This window comes from Staurois parvus, unplaced genomic scaffold (genome assembly GCF_062004578.1).
Source record: "Staurois parvus isolate SC_StPar_1 unplaced genomic scaffold, SC_StPar_1.0 ptg000199l, whole genome shotgun sequence".
In the NCBI taxonomy this organism is placed as follows: Eukaryota; Metazoa; Chordata; class Amphibia; order Anura; family Ranidae; genus Staurois; species Staurois parvus.
The window spans coordinates 732,606-759,904 of record NW_028317995.1 but is presented as its reverse complement, the minus strand read 5'-3'; the positions used below and the strand labels follow the sequence as shown (position 1 = coordinate 759,904).

The window sequence follows — 27,299 nt, the reverse complement described above, 5'->3', positions numbered from 1 at the left end:
TCAGCGGGGAGATTGCCGAGCTAACATCAGATGTGTTAGTATGGCGATCTGTAAATTTTTTTTTTCATTCAGCCCTCTGTCTTCCTGTCTGTCCCCAGCAATACACAAAGGAATTGGTAAAGAGACTGTGCAACCAGATTGCAAAATGTATGGACAATTTTAATTTGCAAACAACTATGTAGTGCATGGGCCTAGCTACACAATCCCCTGTGCCTATTGATAACTGACATGGTATCTCTTGTACATCTTAGGCCTCTGCAGCTTGTGCTATATTTCCATGTATACATGAACCATTACAATGTGCCTCTGCGTACCTATGAATCTTCCCAGCTAGCTGTCTACCATACGTGTGCCTTTATGTGCGTTTCCCATCCCCCAGAAACCAATTTCTAGGCTACCCAGAATATTAAAATAACACACTGCTTTTCTAATAGCTAAACCTGTTTCAGAATCCAAACCTGCTGTTCTCTGATTTTTCATATATATGTACACCTTTTCTCTCTGATTACATGGAAGCCCTCAATTCCCTAATTATATCTTAACCTTCCCGCTATTCAAGCCTCCATCTATGAACCTGACTTTGTATATAGGTGATTATCCCTCAAACCAGATAGTCATTTTTTATTTCCTGAATGTACAGACCATTCGTTATACCCCCTTCGCCTTATATATATATGCCAGATAGATCATCTCCTGCATGTGCATTGTCTGTGCAGTGTGCTTCCACTCAATCTACTAGTCTCTTTTATCAAGCCGTTTTCTCTTCATTGCATAATTCTAATCCTAAACGAGAGCTCCTCCTCTCCCCTTTGTATCATTTTATCTCTGTATTTCCTACATATGTTACCATTTGTAGGAACCCTTTCCTATTTCTGAGTCCACCTGCCTTGCTGCCTGTGTGGATCCATCAAAAAGGTGCTTATTATCCTCCTCCTATGATGAGGGTATCAGTCAATCACAGACATACAACAGCTGTGATGTCACAGTCGCTACAGGACAGGTGTGAAGGACTGTCAGGCCGCTGCTGGTCCCTATCGGAGTGTCTCTCGCTCTGCCCCCCCCCCCCCATTCCCTGTCCTGGGTTTACCCACAAATATCTGTAATATTAAATGAACCTGAAGCCGTTAGCTGTCTTGCTGTGTGCCTATATGGTTCACTGCTTGTACCCTATATATTTATGATAGGTGTGTGACTAATGAATACCCACCACCATAGAATAATATTTATATATATATATATATACATATATATATATATACATTTGTGTGTGTGTGTACGACCCTTACCTTCTGTATGATATCTCATGCATTAACATATTACATATGTATTGACCAGTATATGGGAAAAAAAAGATCCATATTGAATAGTTTGTTTATACTGTTAACATTTCCTATTTGCATTAATATATAATGTAAATAGCAAGCTGATTACATGTATCTGCAAACAAAAAATATTTAGTTTTAATGCAAAACATTATGGCACACAAATGAAATGTATGGGCATGTACAGAGAAATAAATACCTGGAAATACTGTATATACGTGAACACATACACATAGACGGAGATATTTGTAATTAGAAATAGCGGCAATGCTCCATGTAACTGTAAAAGGGTGGAATTATATATATGTCAATTTCTATACATCCATCTACTCCCCTCAATCAATTGCCTTCTGACCCACAAGCCACAAAATGAGAGAAAGAGGGAGAGAGATGGAGAGAGAGAGAGAGAGACGAAAAGAGAGAGAGGAAAAAAAAACAGGAATAGATTGTAAAATCAATGCTACTTACAGCTTAGCTGGTGCGAGAGGATAAAGCTGTGTCTGAGGGATGCTGAGGAGGCGGTCTCTCCCTCTCTCTCTCCCTCTCTCTTTCTCGCTCTCTCTCTCGGGCTTTCTTGCTCCCCCCTTTACAGAAGGAAGATGAAGACTAGGAAAAAATAAATCAATGTCTTTGTGGTGTGAGGTACTTTCTCTGTGTGGACAGGGCTTTTCCTATTGATTTACAGTCTCCGAGACACCTCTCCCTCTCCCCCTCTCTCTCCCAGATCCATTCACAGACAGCTCCTCTCTCTCTCTCCAGCACAATGGAATAATCAATACGCACAGACACACACACACATACGCACACACACTCACACAACACAGTGCTGGGAGACTGAGCAGGTGCAAACAGAAGCAGTCAGTGAGAGACGCTGCTTCCTACCTCTGGACATGAAGGGGGAGGAGGCGGAGGGACAGTTTAAAGGACAGCAGAGGTGTCAAACCATGCTCAGACACTTCTGCACTCCATGTCATGGAGAATGAATGAAGAAGAAGAAGAAGCAGAAAAAAAGAGGATGCTGAGCTGCTTCCAGCAGCAACCCATTGAAGAATGATGCAGACACAGGAAGAGAGGGGGATATTTCCATAATGATACAACCAATCAAAAAAAGCACTCTCTCCCTACAGTATGGCGTTCAAACTAGACCCTTAGGAGCGCACGGTCCTTACTGAATGGCCAAATCTACCTCACTGAAATAGTTATTGAACCAGCATTGCTGTCTACACCACTAAGCTGTAATCAATGACATATTGAACAAATACAACAAAAAAAAAATACACATTTAGTACTTACTTAGCAGCTATAAATAATGGACCGTATTTGCCGTACTGCTACAAATGTGAGCCGTGGACAGCCATCACATAGTATGCTGCATGAAAAAATGCGCCGATAGTAACGTCATTTTAGAAATTGATACCGGGAATATTAGCAATTGAGTTTACACATTTTTGACCGCCAAGGCCCAACCTGCAGGTGTGGGCTCAATAAAACCTGGAAACACACCAGTAGGATTTCATCTGAACATTTGTACGGAAATTCGGAACAAAACGTTTGTTGGAGCATTTGGTAATACTATTATGGTCTTGCAAAATATGTATGAAAATGCTAAAAATGTGAATTCTTTATTCTATTTCAGGATGCACATTACAATAAATATGATTTTTCCCAAACAAAAAAAAAAACACATTCACAGAACTGCATTAGTTCAAGAAAAAAAATGTCATTCTCCTTCGATTTTCTTTGTCACCACAGTCAAAAAGTAGGAAATCGAATGTTCTGAAAACAAAACAACCCTTGCACTCTGGCCAGCTTAAAAAAACAAATATCTAATAAAGATCAGAAAGAATAAATCTGACTTATAGAAAAATCCAGTGAATAAATGAATATGTGACTGCAAAATCTGACTGTCTCAGAGGATCCAGCCACAAACCCTCATGACTGGACAAAGATTGTCACTTCAAGACATTTAGGACAAGAGATAGAGGTTTAATGTTTAGTGAGCATTGAATACAGCCTAAAGCAACAGACCTAGGAGTACTAGTAGAAAAGACACACCTACATGCCTTTATAATGCGCAGAGCACATCCTTATAGACCATAGTATTTCTGGGGCCCCCTGGGAGTTTGCCCTGGATCAGCATCAGGAGTTGCTATGGTGCAGCCTGGCCAGCTGCCAGCACCGTAACAACAAATGACTCCCTAGGGCCAGGGTACACAGCATCAATCATTGCTATGGTGATGGTGGATGGCTCAACTACACCATGGCAACACATGACTCATGATCCAGGGCTGATGGCATGCAGGGCCATCCTCAGTACTCCTCTAGACCTCCTCTACCTCCCACCCTCTGCTAAATTGCTGGAGCCAAAAGGTAGCGCTCTTGTGTGATTGGAGGGCTTATGAAATTAAGTTGATTTCATCAATAAGATTGTGTGCCTCATGCAAAGGCTCAGATTTCCCACTGATAATTAACAGTTTAGTTTTTAACATTTTAGCCTGGGGTGTCTCAAGATTTTGCATACTTTTAAAGGATGTCTTGACTAAAAAAAGATTGAAAAATACTGTGCTAGAAGATCTAAAATAAGATTTCAGATATTATTCATACTTACATAATGAATGCATTCATATATTATATGTGTATGGATGTAATGAAACCCTTAGCAATGGGGATAATTAAAGGATTCTCAACCAGGGTTCCATTGTACCCTAGGGGTCCTCCAGAGGTTGCTAGGGGTTCCTTTAGCAGTGAGCAACTTCTACCTCTCCAATAAGTAACCACTGACACCAATGATCTTTAAGCTTTAAGTGACCACACATGTAAAGAACATTTTTCACACTGACCTTTACATTTTAGCTGTGGTTACAGCAATTTCTAGTTGTGGTTCCCTGGCACCAGAAGTTATTTTAAAGTAATATTAAAGGTTGTTTTTTTTTACCTGCTCTGTGCAGTGGTTTTGCACAGAGCAGCCCTGATCCTCCTCTTCTCTGGTCCCCCGCTGGTGCTCCTGGCTCCTCCACCTTGACCAGTGTACCCAATAGCAAGCCGCTTGCTGTGGGGGCACTGGTGTGTGCTCGCTCCCGAGCCCTGCTCTATGTGTCCATAAGAGATATAGAGCCACAGCTTGGCCTTGCCCCCCGCTCTCTCCTCACTGGCTGTGATTGACAGCAGTGGCTGCCAAAGGCACCTGGGAAAGAGACCTGGGACATCTAAGGCTCCAGTGCACATCACAGGATTGAGAGGGGGATCAGGTGAGTACTGGGGGGGGGGGCGGGACTCTGTGGAGGGAGCAGCACACAGAAGGTTTTTTTACCTTCATGCAAAGAATACATAAAAGTAAAAAACCTTCAGCTTTTACAAGGCTTGTATAGAGCTTAGTTAAAGTAAATACAGTACAATATGTTCAAAATATAGAATATAAAACCAAACTAAGTGGATTTAAAGAAAAAAAAAGTAATAAAAACAAGCAAATACTAACCTTTCACCAGCAATGGTGGTCTCCTTCCAACTGGTCCAGTAATTCCTGGTACTTCAGCTATCTGCTCTGTCCCAGAACATGTTCTGTGTTAAACAAGGGCACTGATCGGGTGCTTCTACAAGGACAACACTTCAGTTCCTCTGCCTATAGAATTTATCCTGTTAAAGCAGAGAGCAAAAAGTAGCGAGGAAGAGGAAGGACTAGATGGGCCTTAATAATGGCTCTACATGTGATCAAAACATGTATTGGGTTGCTCTTATTAGCTTTATCACAGAGCAGAAAGTAAGAGGGGAAAGTGATTGAAAGCAAGGGTTTGACATGAGATCTATCCCAACTGCTCTGCTGATAACAGAGCTAAACAGCTGAAGCTGAAATTACACTCACAGCTGAATGAGTGAGAAGCAGTAGTGTTTCTTTTATGGGTGAAATGAGTGCTTGGCACATGGGCCCCAAGGGAGATGCGGCCCACTGTGCTCTCACACACTGCACGACAAAAAATGTAAGGAAAGCCTGCTTGGTTCCTCCTTCTGTGTCTGAGCTACAGCTGAACTTGTCACTTGCAGCTGCAGCAGTGTTACTTTGTAACACTTTCTTGGAGAGCCAGCGGTGCATATAGAGGGAGCCACCATAAGTCCAGGCGAAGGGAAAACAGTGATAAGCTGTGATTGGCTGTACTGTGGCATAGACATAAATCACTTAATACTGACCTCTGCACTCTGTGTCACTACTGACCCTTGAACTCTGGTTCATTTACTAATGACCGCTGAACCCTGCATCATTTTCTAATGATGCCTGAACTTTGTGTGACTTACTACCGACCCCCTAAACTCTGTGTCAATTTTAACCGCTGATTTCTGCGCCACGTACTACTGACCCCTGATTTCTGCGTCACTTACTACTAGCCCCTGAACTATATAATTTGCAACTGACTGCTGAATTCTTGCACCATTTACTAATGCCCCTGAACTCTGCGTCACTACTGAACTCTCATGATGACATGAGAGACTGCATGACAACACATGTTTCTGGTCTTGTTTTCTCTTTACACTGTATTTTCTTTTTCTTAAAAATCCTATAAATTTATCTTAAATAAAAAAACCTACTGTACTCTGTAATGTACTGACCCCTGAACTATGCGTCACTTACTACAGACCCCTTCTGTGTCACTTAATACTAGCCACTGAACTCTGTCACTTGCTACTGACCTCTGAACTTTTGCGGCATTTACTGATGTCCCCTGAACTCTGCATCGCTTACTATTGACCTCTGAACTTTTGCGGCATTTACTAATCTCCCCTGAACTCTGCATCCCTTACAATGACCTCTGAACTTTTGCGGCATTTACTAATGTCCCTTAAACTCTGCATCCCTTACTACTGACCTCTGAACTTTTGCGGCATTTACTAATGTGCCTTGAACTCTGCATCCCTTACTACTGACCTCTGAACTTGGCATCACTTACTACTGACCTCTGAAGTCAGCATCATTTGCTAGTGACCTCTAAACTCAGCATCACTTACTACTGACCTCTGAACTCGAGATCATTTACTACTGAACCTTGGCCTCTGCAACATTTGCTACTAACCTCTGAACTCTGCATCACTCACTACAGATCTCTGCACTCTGCATCACTTACTACTGCCCCCTGAACTCTGCATCACTTACTACTGATCTCTGCACTCTGCATCACTTACTACTGCCCCCTGAACTCTGCATCACTTACTATTGATCTCTGCACTCTGCATCACTTACTACTGCCCCCTGAACTCTGCATCACTTACTACTGATCTCTGAAGTCAGCATCATTTGCTAGTGACCTCTAAACTCAGCATCACTTACTACTGACCTCTGAACTCGAGATCATTTACTACTGAACCTTGGCCTCTGCAACATTTGCTACTAACCTCTGAACTCTGCATCACTCACTACAGATCTCTGCACTCTGCATCACTTACTACTGCCCCCTGAACTCTGCATCACTTACTACTGATCTCTGCACTCTGCATCACTTACTACTGCCCCCTGAACTCTGCATCACTTACTATTGATCTCTGCACTCTGCATCACTTACTACTGCCCCCTGAACTCTGCATCACTTACTACTGATCTCTGCACTCTGCATCACTTACTACTGATCTCTGCACTCTGCATCACTTACTACTGATCTCTGCACTCTGCATCACTTACTACTGCCCCCTGAACTCTGCATCACTTACTACTGATCTCTGCACTCTGCATCACTTACTACTGATCTCTGCACTCTGCATCACTTACTACTGCCCCCTGAACTCTGCATCACTTACTACTGATCTCTGCACTCTGCATCACTTACTACTGATCTCTGCACTCTGCATCACTTACTACTGCCCCCTGAACTCTGCATCACTTACTACTGCCCCCTAAACTCTGCATCACTTACTACTGATCTCTGCACTCTGCATCACTTACTACTGCTCCCTGAACTCTGCATCACTTACTACTGATCTCTGCACTCTGCATCACTTACTACTGCCCCCTGAACTCTGCATCACTTACTACTGCCCCCTGAACTCTGCATCACTTACTACTGCTCCCTGAACTCTGCATCACTTACTACTGATCTCTGCACTCTGCATCACTTACTACTGATCTCTGCACTCTCTGTCACTGACTACTGACCCTTGAATTCTGCATCACAAACTACTGATCTCCACACTCTGCATCACTTACTACTGACCCGTTTACTCTGCGTCACTTACTACTGACCCGTTTACTCTGCATCACTTACTACTGACCCATTTACTCTGCGTCACTTACTACTGACCCGTGTACTCTGTGTCACCTACTGCTTATCCCTGAACCCCCAGAAGAATCTTTCACCCTCCCTCCCTGCACTACATGCTTCCACATGAGAGAAACAGAGTGTGCACAGAAAACCTAAAATGCACATTTGTCAAGGGTGCACCTTGTATGACATTTATGTTTGTGTTATGCAGATGTAATAATAATAATTATGATAATAATAATAATAACAATACTTAATATGAAAACACTAGCACAATGGCTAAGTGGTTAGTGCTTCCACCTAACTGCATTAGCGTCGTTGGTTTGAATCCCAACCACGGCACTACCTGTGTGGAGTTTGCATGTTCTCCCTGTGCCTGCGTGGGTTTCCTCCAGGTACTCCAGTTTCCTCCCACAAAGACATGCTGGTAGGTTAACTGGCCCTAATATGTGTATGTATGAATGTGAATTAGGGACCTTAGATTGTAAGTTCCAGGGAAATGTTGCCTGTGGCATAGCCGAGACTTGTAGCCGCACACGAATGCGTAGGTGCGGGCCTGCAGGTGCTAGTACTGTTGTGTGTAGGCGGACGCATATGCGCACACATATGCGCAGACGTGCACAGAAATATGCATTGGCTAATTCTGGCGCCTACAGGCCTACAGTTGTGACCAAAATTATTCAACCCCCAATGCTGTAAAGGGGTTTAGGGACTATAGTGTACATTTGGAATTGTATTCAGAATCAAATCCTACAAGGACGTTGTAACTACCCAAATGCAACTAAAATGACATCAATTGTTTATGTAATACAGTAGTAAATGGTTCTTATGTGGTTTCTTCATTGCCACAATTATTCAACCCCTTAAAGACTACCACTCTGAAGAACAGAGGTTCATACAGGTGCTTTCCATCAGGTATTGAAAACACCTGTGGATGTCACCGAGCAGCAATCAAGCATAATAAGCACCAATTAGGCAGCTTTAAAATGACTGTGATACTCAGCTCCTTCTAGACATTTACTGGTGTGGTTACAAACATGGTGAAGGCAAGAGAATGGTCCAGGAAGACAAGAGAAGAGGTGATTTCTCTTCACAGGAAGGGCAATGGCTATAAGAAGATTGCAAAGATGTTAAACATACCAAGAGACACCTTAGGAAGCATCATTCGCAAATTCAAGGCAAAGGGCACTGTTGAAACGCTACCTGGTCGTGGCAGAAAGAAGATGCTGACTTCGACTGCTGTGCGCTACCTGAAGCGTAGAGTGGAGAGAAGTCCCCGTGTGACTGCTGAGGAACTGAGAAAAGATTTGTCAGATGTGGGTACAGAAGTTTCAGCCCAGACAATAAGACGCACACTGCGTAATGAAGGCCTCCGTGCCAGAACTCCCAGGCGTACCCCCTTGCTGTCTCCAAAGAATAAGAAGAGTCAACTGCAGTATGCCAAAAGCCATGTGGACAAACCACAAAAGTTGTGGGATAGTGTTCTGTGGACTGATGAAACAAAATTAGAACTGTTTGGGCCCATGGATCAACGCTATGTTTGGAGGAGGAAGAACAAGGCCTATGATGAAAAGAACACCTTGCCTACTGTGAAGCATGGTGGAGGGTCAATCATGCTTTGGGGCTGTTTTGCTTCTGCAGGTACAGGGAAGCTTCAGCGTGTGCAAGGTACCATGAATTCTCTTCAGTACCAGGAGATATTGGATGGAAACGTGATGCAGTCCGTCACACACCTGAGGCTTGGGAGACGTTGGACCTTTCAACAGGACAATGATCCCAAGCATACCTCCAAGTCCACTAGAGCATGGTTGCAGAGGAAAGGCTGGAACATTTTGGAGTGGCCATCGCAGTCACCAGACTTAAATCCGATTGAGAACCTCTGGTGGGACTTAAAGAAAGCAGTTGCAGTGCGCAAGCCTAAGAATGTGACTGAACTGGAGGCCTTTGCCCATGAAGAATGGGCGAAGATACCCGTAGATCGCTGCAAGACACTTGTGTCAAGCTATGCTTCACGTTTAAAAGCTGTTATAACTGTAAAAGGATGCTGTACTAAGTACTAAGATTGAATGTCACTTGGGGGTTGAATAAAACTGATAATGCTGTGAGCACAGAAAAGACATTTGTGGTTATTTCATTATAACTGTTATGTTATATTTGTCTGACCTACAAGTGCCTCTTTAATGTAAATGTAAGCAAGATGACTGAATGATCAAAAGCAATGTCAAACTGGCCAAAACACTCAATTTCAGTGGGGGTTGAATAATTTTGGTCACAACTGTATATAGGTGCAGCAGCTGCACTAGTGAATTGCTGTCTGATCTGCAGCTCTCCCTGTGTTCCTGTGGCCATTCCTGTATTGATACCCCTGAATGACGAGGCTTATCCTAACCTTGCTTGAACGCTACCTGCACTGACCTCGGCTTGCTTCTTGGATTCTGTCTCTGCCTATGGTATCTGCCTGATCTGCCTCTCTGCTGACATTGACCTGTGACCTGACCCTTCTTCTGCCTTCCGTTTGTGCTTACCTGCCCGCCTGTTACTGACCCGGCCCATCTGACCCTGCATCCAGCTTCGCCTGCTACCAGCCTGCTCCGCTGTGTCATCTGCCTGCTGTCAGCCTGCCTGCTACCAGCCTGCTCTGCAGTGATATCTGCCTACAACCCGCTACTTCACTCCTGGCATCCACTCAGCAAGTCGTCAGCTATTCCTCTGCAGGCTACTGGACTGATCAGGCACTCATACCCCGCCATGCTCTCGCGGTTGCTGTCCCACCTTCAGTGGCCCCAGAGCCGGAGCTGTACGAGAGGCCTTCCTCTACAGTCAGGCTCCCTAACGAGGTATGTGACAGTAAGCTTTTTCAGGGTTAGGGACTGATGTGAATGTACAAAATACGTAAAGTGCTGCATAAATTGATGGTGCTATATAAGTACTTGTAATAAATATGAATAAATAAAAACTTAATAGGAATAAAAAAGCATTACAGTTTCCCTATGCTTAAGCATCTGTCAAACAGCCTGGCCAATAATACAAAATGTGATATTTACAGTCTTGACTGTGTTTATGTCTATGTGTTCATTAGTGGTTATAAAACAAATTACACACGCAGCCAAAACAAGCTACCTGGCTTATCCTAAGGCAATGTAAATCTGTTGAACAGACCCTACTTGGTCATCAGGATATTCTTGCAGGGAGCAACTCTGAATCACCTACTACTGATGCTTGTACCTTGCTTTGCTTACTACTTATCTCTGAACTCAGCGTTGCTAACTACTGACTAACTACTGTCACTTACTACTGACCTCTGAATTCTGCTACTGACCCCTGAATTCTACATCACTTACTACTGACCCCTGAACTCTGCATCATTTACTATTGACTCCTATATTCTACATCACTTACTACTGACCTCTGAATTCTGCTACTGACCCCTGAATTCTACATCACTTACTACTGACCCTTGAACTCTGCATCATTTACTATTGACTCCTATATTCTACATCACTTACTACTGACCTCTGAATTCTGCTACTGACCCCTGAATTCTACATCACTTACTACTGACCCCTGAACTCTGCATCATTTACTATTGACTCCTATATTCTACGTCACTTACTAATGACCTCTGAAGTTTGCGTCACTTACTACTGACCCTTGTACTATGCATCATTTACTAGTAACATTTGAACTCTGCATCAAACTCTGCATGCCAATGTCTAATGATGGACCTTGACATCCCCAACGTACCTGCATGGATACTGTGGAGTACATTCCCTATACAACACTGTCTCATGGTTACATAGTTAGTCTGGTTTAAAAAAGGCACAAGTCCATCTAATTCAACCAATAGAAAGAAACACACAAATAGAAACCCTCCATATACAAAATCCTATACTCACAGTTGATCTACAGGAAGGCAAAAAATCCCAATAGAACATAATCCAATTTACTCCAGCAGGGGAAAAAATCCCTTCCTGATTTCCCAGGAGGCAATCAGATATTCCCTGGATCAACTACCTCTGTTGCTAATATCTATAAATATAGGTGTCCAGTTATATTTTGTGCAATTAGGAAAGAATCCAGGCCTTTTTTAAAACAATCTACTAAGCTGGCCAGAGCCAGCACTTGAGGCAGTTTCTTTCCACATTTTCACAGCTCTTACTGTAAAGAAGCATTTCTGTATTTGAAGGTTACATTTTTTTCCTACACTCTGCAAGTCATCTCATATGCTATATAACAACGCTCCTTTAAGCCACACCCAATATTGAGTACAATGAAAACCACATCCACTGTTTGCTGTAAGGTGTGTAGCGCATCACATTTTTTCACAGGCAAGGGGAACAACTTATGATTTTGCACAGGCTCACTGCACTCTTCCAGAGTTACTCTTTCACCCTCACGCCCTGCTCTGCATGCTTCCACATGGAGTACATGGAATTAGAAAAGGAGACTGTACATAGAAAGCCTAGGATTCAGGTGTGCACTCTCTATGACAATTTATCATGTTATAAGCATGTAATAATATTAATAAAGATAATAAAAAAAACATAAAAATATCAGTTTAACCACTTGCCTACAGGGCACTTATACCCCCTTCCTGCCCAGGCCAATTTCCAGCTTTCAGCGCAGTCACACTTTGAATGACAATTGCACGGTCATGCAACACTGTACCCATATGACATTTTTATCATTTTTTTGTGACAGATAGAGCTTTATTTTGGTGGTATTTAATCACCTCTGGAATTTTTATTTTTTCTTAAACAAACCAAAAACCACTGAAAATTTAAAAAACTGACAGGCAGCACTGATAGGCAGCACTGACTGGCACTGATAGGCGGCACTGACTGGCACTGATAAGCGGCACTGATGCGCACTGATAGGCGCCACTGACTGGCACTGATTGGCAGCACTGATTGGCATTGATAGGTGGCACTGACTGGCACTGATGGGTGGCATTGAAAGGCAGCTCAGATGGGCACTGATATGTGGCATTGATGTGCACTGGTATGCACTGATATGTGGCATTGATGTGGCACTGATGGGCACTGGCACGTGGCACTGATGAGCACTGACTGCTGGCACTGATGGACACTGACAGGTGGCACTTCTGGGGCCACACTGATCATCAGTGCCCTGATAATCAGTGTACATGTCCCCTCCGCGAAAAGCCGATTACCGGCTCTCCTCTCCTCTCGAGCTGTCAGCGTGACAGCTCGAGAGGAGAGAATTGCCAATAACCGGCATTTCCGTGTTTACATGTGATCAGCTGTGATTGGACACAGCTGATCACATGACCGAGCCGACATCTTCGGCTCTTTCCGTGATTCGCTGTGTCCGAGGGACACAGCGCACCGGCGATCGCCGTGCTGCATGCTCCCTGAGCCGCGCATGCGCAGTGAGAATGGAAGGACGTCATATGACGTCCTATCAGAACGAGAGAACCACCTTGCGCCCGTCATTGTACTATATGGCGGGTGGAAGGTGGTTAAAGGCTTGTTTACATATGCACTAAAGACTACCACTCCTCTCGCAGGCTCCACATTCAGATCACTTTTCAGAGGCATTTGAAAACCTAAAGGTTGCACTACCATGGAGATTACACGCTGTTGCAAAGCGATGCTCCATTTACCTGAATGGGTCCAATTTGGAGAGCAGTAGTGCGTGCCAAATGCTACAAAGTGTTTAATTCCTGTCACGACCCCTGCATGTGTACACCCCCGGCCACTGCATTTCAGCTTAAACAACAGGTTCGACTGAACTTTATATAGTTTATTTGGACCAAGCTGGTACAAACAAACAATTTCTTTCACTAATACACTGAAGAAAATAAGTATTTGATCCCCTGCTGATTTTGAATGTTTGCCCACTCACAAAGAAATGATCAGTTTAAAAATCGAATGGTAAGTGTATTCTAACACTGAGAGACAGAATAGCAACAAAAAATTTAAAAGAAATGCATGTCTAACAAATTATGCACTGATTTGCATGTTCATGAGGGAAATAAGTATTTGATCCCCTATCATTCAGCAGGATTTATAGCTACCAGGTGCCTTTTATACAGATAACAAGCTGAGATTAGAAGCAGTCTCTTAAAGGGAGTGCTGCTAATCTCATTTTGTTACCTGTATAAAAGACATCTGTCCACAGGAGCAATCAAACAATCAGATTCCAAATTCTCCACCATGGCAAAGACCAAAGAGCTGTCCAAGGATGTCAGGGACAAGATTGTAGACCTACACAAGGCTGGACTGGGGATCGAATACTTATTTCCCTCATGAACATGCAAATCAGTGCATCATTTGTTAGACATGCATTTCTTTTGAATTTTTTGTTGCAATTCTGTCTCTCAGTGTTACAATACACCTACCATTCGATTTTTAGACTGATCATTTCTTTGTGAGTGGGCAAACATTCAAAATCAGCAGGGGATCAAACACTTATTTCCTTCACTGAAGGTGAAATTACTGTCAGTGCTGTACTGTATTATATGCAGCCTCAGCTAGATACAGTATACAGCAGTATGTTCCGGCAGCAGTACAAGAAATAAATACAAGGCTTCCTCTGTTTGACTGAGGTGGAGGCGTGGGTGGATGATGTCATGTTCTCCATCTCAGCCAATCAGAGGAAGCCTTGTATTCATTCAGAAAATACAAAACTTCCTCTAAATGGTTGAGCAGTGTTCAGCCCGACTTGATTTGGTCCCAGGAACGAGACAGGACGTCTACCTCCCGCTGCATGTTTTTACTGTCCCCAAACTAGAGTGTAAGCAAGCTCTTAAAAAGTTTAAATTTAAATATGAACAAAAAGCATTAAGCATCTGGCAAACTATTTACAGTCTTGACTGTCTTAATATCTATGTGCTTATTAGTGGGTAATCATAAAAGTAATTACACACACAACCAAGCAAGTTCAACAGCTTTTCCTAAGGCCAATTTAAATCTGTTCAACAGATCTTACCTGGTCATTAGGATATTCTCATATGGGGCATTCTTCCCTTGTATTTACTGTACATTCTGGACCAGCCATTCTCTGAGTGGAACACTGCTCATTCTCTGCAAATATTAAGCAAAAGGTTTATTATCTTTTCTCTTTCAGCTACCAAACATAATACCTTTTCCTTGCTCCTATAGCTTGATGGCTTACCCAGGGGCGGACTGACCATTTGGAAACTTGGGCACTGCCTGAGGGCCTGGGGTCAGTAGGGGGCCCCATGAGATGCCCCTGGTACCTTTTTCATAAGCTTTTTTGAGTTTGGGCAAGGACACAGGGGCCCCATGATCCCCTATTGCCCGGGGGCCCCATGGGTTGTCAGTCCGCCCCTGGGCTTACCTGTTCTGGGTCAGTGAATCAGCAAGTACTGAAGCCCAAGGATCAGCATAAAAGCCAAGTAACTAGAATTTTCAAGAGGTAAGCAATAACAGTGTATGTGTTTCTCTCATGACAGATGTTTTTTAATCACTTGCCTACCACTCTATATCTGAAAGACAGTTCTGGGAGGACGTCCATGGATGTCTTCTCATGTGTGTGCCTCCCTCGTGCCCCCTGGGTTGCGCGTTGGGCGTGCTCTGTGACCGCTGTGCCCATCAATGCTGCCTCATCAGTGCCGCCTCAATGCCCATCAGTGCACATCATTGAAGAAGACAAATTATTTATTTGCAAAGTTTTATAACAGAAACTAAGCAAAACATTTTTTTTTCAAAATTTTCCATCTTTTTTCAGTGGTGATAAAATACCACCAAAAAAAAATAATTTGTATGAAAAAAAGATAAAAATTTCATATGGATAGTGTTGCATGACTGCACAATTGTAATTCAAAGTGTGACAGCACTGAAAGTTGAAAATTGGCCTGGCCAGGAAGGGGTGAAAGTGCCCGGTACTGAGTTGGCTAATTATCATTCTTTTTTAATATTCATATGCTTTTTTTAACTTTACCTTTTTAATCCTTTTTTTTCATAACATAAAATATCAATTTCATATAACCTATGCCAAATAACATAGCATATAGGTATGACTTGATATACAGTATATCCAAAGAAAAAAAATCTATAATGGACATATAGGACTTTTAAGGCATCAACACAGACAGATATGTGTGATAAAAAAATGTGCTTTATTATAACAACATACCTCCCTTTCTGTCCCTCTACTCATTTGAAGCTCACTGTACTCGTCTATTCTCTTCAGTTTCTTTGAGAATTGCTGTGATCTATCAGCCTCCTGGTCAGGTATCAAGCTTCCTTGCTGACTTCTCGGCCTGGCTACCCTACTTTCTCTCTTCTGAAATTCCCACAATCATTGTCAGTGATCCCTGTTAATAATAACACTCCAGCTACTTCAAAACTTCCCAGCCTAATCTCCTCTTTTGACCTAAAACAATGGACACATGCTTCTACTTACTTTGATGGCATCTGCCTTGACCTTGTATTCTCCTATCTTTTGCACTCCCTGTAACCTCTCCGACAATCCTTTTCCCCTCTTTGATCACTACCTTGCTAGTTTCACTCGCTCCTTCTTCCTCCTCCTTTCCCTCCAACCACCTAACAGTTACCTGTAGAAACCTTTGCCATCTTAACCTGTCTCTTCTCTTTTCTATAACAAACAGTCTCTATTACAAAATATCACCCTTGTCCCCAACCTAGTCACTCCTGTCTACAACAGTTTACTCTCATCCTCTCTGAACACACTACCCCTCACACTACACACAGAATCAGGCCAAGACAGCTACAACCCTGGCAAACAGACAACACCGGAAGTCTCAAAAAAACAAAGCCGCACTCTTGAATGTATGTGGTGTAAGAACAAATCCCAGTATGACTTCAACCAATATAAATTCGCCTTCCAAGAATACAATTCCTGCCTCCAAACTGCCAAACAGACCTCATGTAGTCCCTGTCAACTCTTTTCAGCCATTAACTCTCTACTTTTCCTTCACTACCTCTACTGTCTAGTTCACTCACTGCCCAGGAGATTGCAAATCACTTAAAAATAAGATTGATACAATTTGTGACGAGATCTCCACTGTACCGATATCTCCTGCACCATACATTCCATGCACACTCAGTACTTCCCCCTGTAGCCATATGAAATGTTATCATTTTTTTGAGACAGATAGAGCTTTCTTTTGGTGGTATTTAATGACCACTGGGTTTTTTATTTGTTGTTTAAACAAACCAAAAACAACAGAATTTTTTTAAAAAAAAGTTTTTTTCTTAAGTTTCTATTATAAAATTTTGTAAATGAGTAATTTTTCTCCTTCACTGATGTGCACTAATGAGGCTGCAGTGATTGACACTGATAGGCTGCACTGATGGGCACTGATAGGCGACACTGAAAGGCACTGATGAGGAGGCACTGATGGGCATTGACAGGCATCACTGGTGGGAATTCAGACATAACTGACGGGCACTGAAAGACAGTACTCATATATGACAGGCGGCACTGATAGGCAGCACTCACTGGCACTGACTGACACTGTTAGGTGGCACTGACTGGAACTATTAGGTAGCACTGACTGGAACTGTTAGGCGGCACTGACGGGCACTGATAGGCGCCACTGATTGGCAGCACTCATAGGCGGCACTGATAGGTGGCACTGACTGGCACAGATAGCTCAGATGTGCACTGATATGTGGCATTGATGTGCACTGGTAGGCACTGATATGTGGCATTGATGTGCACTGATGGGCAATGACAGGTGGCATTGATGGACACTGACAGGTGGCACTGATGGGGCTACACTGATCATCAGGGCATTGATCATCAGTGCCCTGATGATCAGTGTAGATGTCCCCTTTGAGGAATGCTGATTACCAGCTCTTCTTTCCTCATGAGCTGTCAGCGTGACAACTCGTGAGCAGAGAAATGCCGATAACCAGAATTTCCTTATTTACATGCGATCAGCTATGATTGGACACAGCTGATCACATGACAGAGCCGAAGTCATCGGCTCTTTCAGCTCATCGGTGATCCGTTGTATCCCAGGGACACAGTGCACCTCCGATCGCCACGCAGGGGCGCGCATATGCGGTTAGAGTGGGAGGACATCATATGACGTCCTCCCAGAATGAGAGAGAATCACCGCGCTCCCGTCATTTCCTTATATAGCGGGCGGGAGGCGGTTAATATTCAAAAGCAAACTAACTTGCCCATCCATGTCTCCATGCTTTATTTTTTTGAGAAATCACTTGGAAAAACATCCCCTAGCATTTTTCTCTGTGGCCATCTTGAGTAAGGGCAGATGATTCATGCAGCATTTACTTCCTAAATACCTCTGCCCTTATCTCAGGCATGCAGGCAGGAGGGTGTGGTTAGCTGGGAAAACCCCTCCCCCCTCCTGAAGACTCCTGGGATGACCATACAGGAAATAGACACACCAGACTTGTATGAAAGACAGGAAGTGGACTGCTTTATTTTAGGAAACACATCAGCAGGTTGTCCCATCAGGGGGAAGGGCTGCCGGAAACATTACATCCCATAATAGTTTTCTAGAACAATGGGATGCAGCCGCATGGCAGTGAAGAAGGGGATACAGCACGTGGCAGTAGACAATACCCAAACCCATACATGCCATAATAGTTTGCTCTCAAGCAAGACACATAATAGAACAATGGGACAACCAGGTGGCATTAAACAATGAACAACCCCCACACCCCACCTATACATACCTACACAATAGCAGGACAGATCACCCTGTACCCTTAACAGGCACAGGGCGACTTACGAGACAAGGTCTCCCCACCCCCCAAAGTCACTCCCGTCACACCCTCTCTGAATCCCTCCATTCCTAACAACCTAAAACCTATCTCTTTTCTCCCTCCTGCCTCCAAACTGCAGGATTTCCTTGCCTACAACTGTATGAGCATAACATTGAGCTTGATCCCCTTCAGTCTGGATTTCGCCCACAACGCTCCATAGAAATTGCTCTCCTAAAATGTAGCGACTTGCTGACAGCTAAAACCACCTGCTGAACTATTGTACTCTCCCATGGGAAAGGTGGGGGGGGGACATGGGGAGCCATTCCTGCCAGGAGAATACAGTGATTATTATTAGTGGCTGTAGCCACTGGCAATAATTAAAAGCTAAAAATCCAACATGCTGGTTGTACCCAAGTCAATCGATAAACTTGGATGGATCAAATCTCTGCCTGTCCCTGCCAAACTGGCCCCCTCCTCCTCATCATAATACTCTATTCCTTTGGTCTCCATGACTATACTCTTCCTTGGTTCTCATCTTACCTATCTCACCGCACCTTCAGTGTCACTTACAACTTTACCTTCTCCTATTCCTTTTTTCCACTGGAATCCCCCTAGGTTCTGTCCTTGGACCTCTCTTATTCTCGATCTACACCTCCTCTCTTGGTCAGCTGATAAGTTCCTATTGCTTCCAATACCATTTCTATGCTGTTAACACCAAAATCTAGTTTTCTACCCCTCAGCTCACTGCATCAGTGACCACATGCATCACTGATTTACTAACAGACATATCAAAATGGATGTCACACCACTTCCCTGAACTCACTCTATCCAAAACCGAGCTCGTAATATTTCCTCCTTCACGTGCCCCTTTCCCTGACTTCTCTGTCAAGATTGATGGCACAACTATCAGTCCATTCCCACATACCAGGGTGCTAGGGATAACCCTGGACTCAACTTCCATAACATCTCCAAAATACGCCCCTTTTTAACCAAAGACACCACAAAGCTATTTCACTCCCTGGTTACCTCTCGTCAGTGTTTACTATTGTGATTAGCTGTGATTGGCCATGTCTGTACCATGTGATCACTGTAACCAATCACTGAGACCAACACAATAGTACACAATGAATGGTATGAATGGAAGCCATTCATTGTGTACAATTGCCATGTGATCTGCTGTGACTGGTCACAGTGATCACTTAGTACCAGCAGCAGCCCAGTACACTGATCTGTCATCTGCTGTGTCTGGTGGAAACAGTGGGTGGCAGATCGAGCCATGCTGTGGGGTGCAGGCATTGTACGATCCTAGGAGGACATCATATGATGTCCACCCAGGATAACAGTGCTCCCGCCTATCATTTGTCTATAGGCCAGGTGGGAGGTTAAACATCACATGCACTGCACCTTTACAACTGGCATATTAGCACTTATAAAAAAGGTTTATTAGGCTACTTTTACACTGATCCACAGGTGCAGCGCAGTGTACCTGCAGCTTTCCTGCAGATTAGCTGCACTGAGCCATAGACTTCTATTATATCATGCGGGTTTGGTGTGCTTTGAAAATGCGCACCACACCTGCAGGATATAATAGAAGTCTATGGCTAAGTGCTGCTAACCCACAGGAAAGCCACAGGTGCATCGCGGTGCGAGTAACTACAGTGCGTCAGTGTGAAAGCAGCCTTTTAGGGAGCTCAGGACAGTAACGGCTTGTTTACATTTGCGGTTTGGGGGGTGGTAAAACAACATAGTTCACTTCGACATATGACTGGTTACCACATCACTGAAATGGCCTTGCTCTTCAAAAGGTTGAGCATCCCTGTCTTAGATTGTAAGCTCTAATGAGCAGGTCCCTTTTATTCCTCCTGTATTGAACTGTATTGTGACTGTAATGTCTGCCTTTATATTGTAAAGCACTGTGCAAACTGTTGGCACTACATAAATCCTGTATAATAATAATAATATTAGAACAAATAAAAAAAATAGGCTGAGGCTCCTTTTCTCAGCCTATTTATTTTATTTGTTTTAAAGTTGTATAATAAAACAAGGTTTTTATTACACATATGTGTCTTTGAAGTGCCTTAAAAGTCCCATACGCCGACTATAGGTTTTTTCTTTGGATATATGCTATATAACAGAATACTTTAGCACTCTGTATGTGCATAGTGTACTCTCATTTCATCCCCATTGTATGGCATTCATCACACTTAACACTGGCTACATGTTTTCTTTGCAGGTGCAGGATTGTCGGTTGTCCAATCCAGTGTTTCATATAGATTTTATAAAGCAAAAAATATAATAAATAGCAAACATTATTACATGCAAGTTGATTTAGCAATGCACAATCAAATATAAAAGTCATTTTGTTATTTGTTTTTGATGGTTCTTGCTGTACTTTCTAGCTACTGTATAAAGAACAGCTAAGATGTATAAATGGGCTATAAAACCTGCACAGTATAGTAATCTTTAAGAAAACAAAAAATCAGGCAAGTTCTGTTATTTTTCAGAGTACCAACAAATCTAACAACTGTATGTGCATGTGTTCATGACATAGGGTCGCCATACATATTACAAACTGACCATACAATCTTCGTACAATCAACTTTAGATAGATCAGAACTGTGAAGTATGAGGACCTACCTAAAGCTGGTCAAACACAGATCCAGATTCAGGCAGATCAGCAGCGCTGATCAGTGTATTTTGAACGCATGGGAGTCATGCTGTCAGAATACAGTGATAGAGTAAATAGGATTCCTGCATCCACATCAAATGTGTGGTCGGGGAAATTGGTTCCATTTTTTTCTTTCAGCCAGCTGGATAAAAACTGAACCAGGTATGTCCAGCTTAATGCAACCTATCAATTTGTATCCAATCAGGCAGGCTTTTGTACTACACAGTTGTTGGTAGATCTAAAGCAGATTGTACAATCAGATTGTAAGGTGTATGGTGAGAATAAAGCCTCTTGCACACATGATGTTTGATTATCTCCTCTGGGTGACTTTTACTCGTGGCAGCAAAAAGCAGCTTAACAAATATGCCTAAAACCGTGTATTGCACATGCATTTAGGTGCATCAAGCGTTTGAGTGTTAATGGATTCCATAAGCCACTTCAATACCGGGCACTTTCATCCCCTTCCTGCTCAGACCAATTTTCAGCTCGTAGTGCTGTCACACTTTGAATGACAGTTGTGTCATGCAACACGGTACCCATATTAAATTTTTATAATATTTTTCACACAAATAGAGCTTTCTTTTGGTGGTATTTAATCACTGCTACTAACTGCTAAAACCAATGGACACTACTCCGTACTCTTACTACTTGACCTCTCTATGGCTTTTGATACGGTTGACCATCCCCTCCTCCTCAAAAAACTCCACTCTCTTGGTCTCAGAGACTCTGCTCTCTCCTGGTTCTCCTCCTACCTATCGCAGAGCTCCTTCAGTGTTACCTATAATGCTGCCTCCTACTCTTCACTCCCTCTGTCTGTAGGGGTCCCTCAAGGTCCTGTCCTTGGACCCCTTCTATTCTCCATCTACACCTCCTCCCTTGGTCACTTGATAAACTCCAATGGTTTTAAGTACCATCTCTATGCTGATGAGACACAGATCTATCTTTCTACCCCTCACCTCACCCCTTCAGTCTCCTCTCGCATTACTAACCTACTAAGCGACATATCGGCATGGATGTCACTCCACTTCCTCAAACTCAATCTTTCCAAAACTGAGCTCTTAGTATTCCCTCCAGACCATGCCCCCTCCCCTGACTTCTCCATCAAGATCAATAACACAATCATCAGTCCCTCCCCTAATGCCAGGGTGCTAGGTGTAATCCTAGACTCCCATCTGTCCTTTCAGCCCAAATCTAATCACTGTCCAAATCTTGTAGACTTCACCTCAGTAACATCTCCAAGATAAGCCCGTTGTTAACCTCGGAAACTACTAAGCAACTTATTCACTCCCTTGTTATATCTCGCCTTGACTATTGTAACTCCCTCCTCATTGGCCTACTTCATCGCAGGCTATCCCCACTCCAGTCTATCATGAATGCTACTGCCAGACTTATCCACCTTACTAACCGTTCTGTATCTGCCACCCCTCTCTGCCAATCCCTCCACTGGCTTCCCATTGCCCAACGGATAAAATTCAAACATTAACAATAACGTATAAAGCCATTTATAACTCTGCCCCAAATTACATTAACGATCTTGTCTCTAAATATCACCCAAACTGTACTCTCCGCTCTTCGCAAGACCTCCTGCTCTCTAGCTCCCTTGTCTCCTCCTCCCATGCTCGTCTCCGGGACTTTTCCAGAGCTTCCCCCATCCTCTGGAACTCTCTACCCCAATTTATCATACTATCGCTCACTTTTAGGCGATCTCTGAAAACCAGTCCATCCCCCACAGTTACTACCTTTTGTACCACTAGCTCCTCCCTCCTAGATTGTAAGCTCCAAGGAGCAGGGCCCTCCTTCCCTCTTGTATTGAACTGTATTGTTGCTGTATTGTCTCCCGTTATATTGTAAAGCGCTGAGCAAACTGTTGGCGCTATATAAATCCTGTATAATAATAATAATCACCACTGGGTTTTTTTTGCTAATAAACAAAAAAACCCCAAAAATTAAAAAAAAAAAACAAAAAAGCGTTGATTCTATTATAAAATTTTGCAAATAAATAATCTTTCTTCATATAGACCAAACTGTATACTGCTACATTTCTTTGGTGAGAATAACCCAAATCAGTGTTTATTATGTAGTCTGTAGGAAAGTTATAGAGTACAGAAACTGATATATATAGTACTGTATTTTCCGGCGTATAAGACGACTTTTTACCCCTTGAAAATCTTCTCAAAAGTCGGGGGTCGTCTTATACGCCGGTAACGGCATGCTGACACTTTTTAGGGGCGCGGTGCCGCTGCCGCCCCCCCCTTCCAACAGAAGGGAAACTAAGTACAGGGGTGGGCAGGGGCTGCTGTCTCTTACCTGGCTCCGGTCCCACGACGATCCGGTCCAGGAAGCGCGGCTGCTCCTTCCTTCGGTTCGTCCACTGGATGTTCGCGTGGCTGCTCGGCTCCGCCTCCTCACCGGTGATTGGCCGCCAGAACTGTAGCTCAGGAAAGGCACACAGGCGGCCAATCACTGGCGAGGAGGCGGAGCTGAGCGGCCCCGCGAAAATCGAGTGGAGATGCAGGTAAGTGTGCCGTGCTTAGGTGCTGCTGCAACCACATATGCTGGCTGCAGCAGCACCGTACTGGAACAGGGGTCAGCAAGTGTCAGTGGGAGGAATAGTGCCCCATCGTTGGTGTCACTGATACCAATGATGGGGCATTATTCCTCCCACTGACACCAACGATGGGGCACTTTTCCTCCCCCCCACTGACACCAATGATGGGGCACTATTCCTCCCCCCCCCCACTGACACCAACGATTGGGCACTATTCCTCCCCCCCCACTGACACCAATAATGGGGCACTATTCCACCCCCCACTGACACCAATGATGGGGCACTATTCCACCCCCCACTGACACCAATGATGGGATACTATTCCTCCCCCCCCACTTACACCAACGATGGGGCACTATTTCTCCCCCCCCCCACTGACACCAATGATGGGATACTATTCCTCCCACTGACACCAAAGATGGGGCACTATTCCACTGACACCAATGATGGGGTGCTATTCCCCCCAATAATACTAATGATGGGGCACTATTCCTGCCACTGATACCAATGATGGGGCACTATTCCTCCCACTGACACCAATGATGGGACACTATTCCTCCCACTGATACCAATGATGGGGCACTATTCCTCCCACTGATACCAATGATGGGACACTATTCCTTCAACTGACACCAATGATGGGGCACTATTCCTCCCACTGACACCAATGATGGGGCACTATTCCTGCCACTGATACTAATGATGGGGTGCTATTCCTCCCACTGACACCAATGATGGGGCACTATTCCTGCCACTGATACTAATGATGGGGCACTATTCCTGCCACTGATACCAATGATGGGGCACTATTCTTCCCACTGACACCAATGATGGGGCACTATTCCTCCCACTGACACCAATGATGGGGTACTATTCCTCCCACTGATACCAATGATGGGGCACTATTCCTCCCACTGATACCAATGATGGGGCACTATTCCCCTCCACTGATACCAATGATGGGGCACTATTCCTCCCACTAATACCAACGATGGGGCACTATTCCTCCCACTGACACCAATGATGGTGTACTATTCCTCCCACTGACACCAATGATGGGGCACTATTCCTCCCGCTAATACCAATGATGGGGCACTATTCCTCCCACTGACATCAATGATGGGGCACTATTCCTCCCACTAATACCAATGATGGGGCACTATTCCTCCCACTGACACCAATGATGGGGCACGATTCTTCCCACTGGTGTGCACTGGAAGAGGGGTAGTCTTATACGGCGAGTATAGCCCAAACACTACATTTTAAACAGGAAAAGTAGGGGGTCGTCTTATACGCCCAGTCGTCTTATACGCCAGAAAATACGGTAGCTGAAAATTGATCAGTCCTGAAGTACTGACAGCCTACCTCATTTCTTGAAGCCTGAAAATGACAGGACAGTACAATTATCCCCAAAATGACCCATTTTTGGAAAGTAGACAGTCCAAAGTATTTAGTAAGAGACGTGTCGAGTTTTTTGAAGTTGTAATTTTTCTGTCACTTTTTTTGGAAAATGAAGACATTTTAAAAAATTGCGGGTTTTTTTCCACTTGTTATTTTACATACTGTCACCACATACAGCATCATCATATTATTGGTGTAACGGTGATCAGGGACACTGACTGGTTGGAGTATGTGTAAACACAAAAATATTTTTAATCATTTTTTTTTAAAGTTTTCCTTTTTTATCATTTTTACATTTTTATGACCAGAACAGTATAATGTTACCGTAGTAACATTGTACTACTCTGGGGAAGTGATCAGGGTTTTTTTTTTACACATTATGATTTCTTATACCAGAGAATTTCACTGTTATAAGCAACCATTTTTACTGAATGAAATTGATTCATTCAGTGATTACTATTGTGGTTAGCTGTGATTGGCCACAGCTAATCACATAGTACAGACAGGATGTGATTGGCCCTGTTTGTAGCATGTGATCACTGTGGCCAATCACAGAGATCAACACAATAGTACACAATGGATGGCATGAATGAAAGCCATCCATTGTGTACAATTGTCATGTGATCTGCTGCGATTGGTCACAGTGATCACATGGCACTGGCAGCAGCGAGTACAATGATCTGGTGACAAATCGCGCCATACAACAGCCTGTTGAGAGCATTCTGGGAGGATGTCATATGATGTCCACCCGTAATGGTGAATGCCCCGTTCGACCGTCATTTCACTACAGGCTGTGAGGGAACTGGTTAATTTATTCTGGCCAGTGTATTGCATTAACTCCCAAATGCTTGACACATCTAACATTTAGGCATGTTTAGACACATTCAGGCACGTCTAGCATGTTTTTCTCCTATTTAGCACAAATGCACTGGTGATGGGTTTTTTTCAGCCTGTAAACATCTATGTGTGACTGGACACATAGGCTAATATAGAGGTGCTTTTGCAGGCTGAAAAAAATGCCATACGCCTGTTCTTGCATATGGGAGTAAAAAAGGCACGTTATTTACTGATCTGAATATAAATCAATTGTTGTCTATGGAACAATGCACACAGCTGTGTGAAGATCAGTAGTACAGCGATGAGTACAGAGATGCAAAACAAAAAGAAATGTTTACATTCAAGTGCAGTAATTTAAGTGCACAGGCGTGTTTATGCATCTACATATGTACACTGCTCAAAAAAATTAAAGGAACACTTTTTAATTAGAGTATATTATCAAGTTAATTATACTCCTAGGATATTGATCTGGTCAGTTAAGTAGCAGAGGGGATTGTTAATCAGTTTCAGTTGCTTTGGTGGTAATGAAATTAACAGGTGCACTAGATGGGCAACAATGAGAAGATCCCCAAAACAGGAATGATTTTACAGGTGGAGGCCACTGACATTTTTTCCCTACTCATCTTTTCTGACTGTTTTTCACTAGTCTTGCATTTAGCTAGGGTCAGTGTCACTACTAGTAGCATGAGGCAATACCTGAACCAGTCCAACTTCTCCAGGATGGCACATCAATACGTGCCAATGCCAGAAGGTTTGCTGGGTCTCCCAGCACAGTCTCAAGAGCATAGAGGAGTTTCCAGGAGACAGTTACCCTAGGGGAGCTGGACAGGGCCATAGAAGGTCCTTAACCCATCAGCAGGACCGCTATCTGCTCCTTTGTGCAAGGAGGAACAGGATGAACACTCCCAGAGCCCTACAAAATGACCTCCAGCAGGCCACTGGTGTGAAGGTCTCTGACCAATCAGAGACAGACTTCATGAGGGTAGCCTGAGTGCCCAACGTCCTATAGTGGGCCCTGTGCTCACTGCCCAGCACCAGAGTGCTCGATTGACATTTGTCACTGAACAGCAGAAATGGCAGGTCTGCCACTGGTGCCCTGTGGTTTTCACAGATGAGAGCAGGTTCACCCTGAGCACATGTGACAGACGTGAAAGAGACCGGAGAAGTTGTGGAGAATATTATGCTGCCTGTAACATCGTTCAGCATGACCATTTTGGTGGTGGGTCAGTGATGGTCTGGGGAGGCATATCCATGGAGGGACCCATGGACCTCGACAGGCTAGACAATGGCACCCTGACTGCCATTAGGTATCAGGATGAAATCCCTGGACCCATTGTCCAGCTGGTGCAGTGGGTCCTGGGTTCATCCTGCTGCACGACAGTGCCTGGCCTCATATTGCGAGAGTATGCAGACAGTTCCTGGAGGATGAAAGAATTTATACCACTGCATGACCCCCACACTTGCCTGACTTAAATCCAATAGAACACCTCTGGGATATCATGTTTCGGTCCATCCGACGCCGCCAGGTTGCACCTCAGACTGTCCAGGAGCTCAGTTATGCCCTTGTCCAGATCTGGGAGGAAATACCCCGGA

General features: G+C 43.8%; 2 protein-coding genes across 3 annotated transcripts in view; one reads left to right on the top strand and one right to left on the bottom strand.

Moving 5' to 3' along the window:
• The window catches only part of ZFHX2 (zinc finger homeobox 2), a 94,121-nt gene extending 92,016 nt beyond the window's left edge, over positions 1-2,105 (bottom strand). The window contains exon 1 of one of the 2 annotated variants that reach the window (XM_089678165.1): positions 1,791-2,105. The gene's annotated coding sequence lies outside the window, so the exon portion shown is untranslated. The remainder of the gene's footprint in view (positions 1-1,790) is intronic. The other variant, XM_089678166.1, reaches the window with a different exon arrangement.
• Positions 1-27,299, top strand: part of THTPA (thiamine triphosphatase) — a 148,252-nt gene that overhangs the window by 92,895 nt on the left and 28,058 nt on the right. The window lies entirely within an intron of this gene.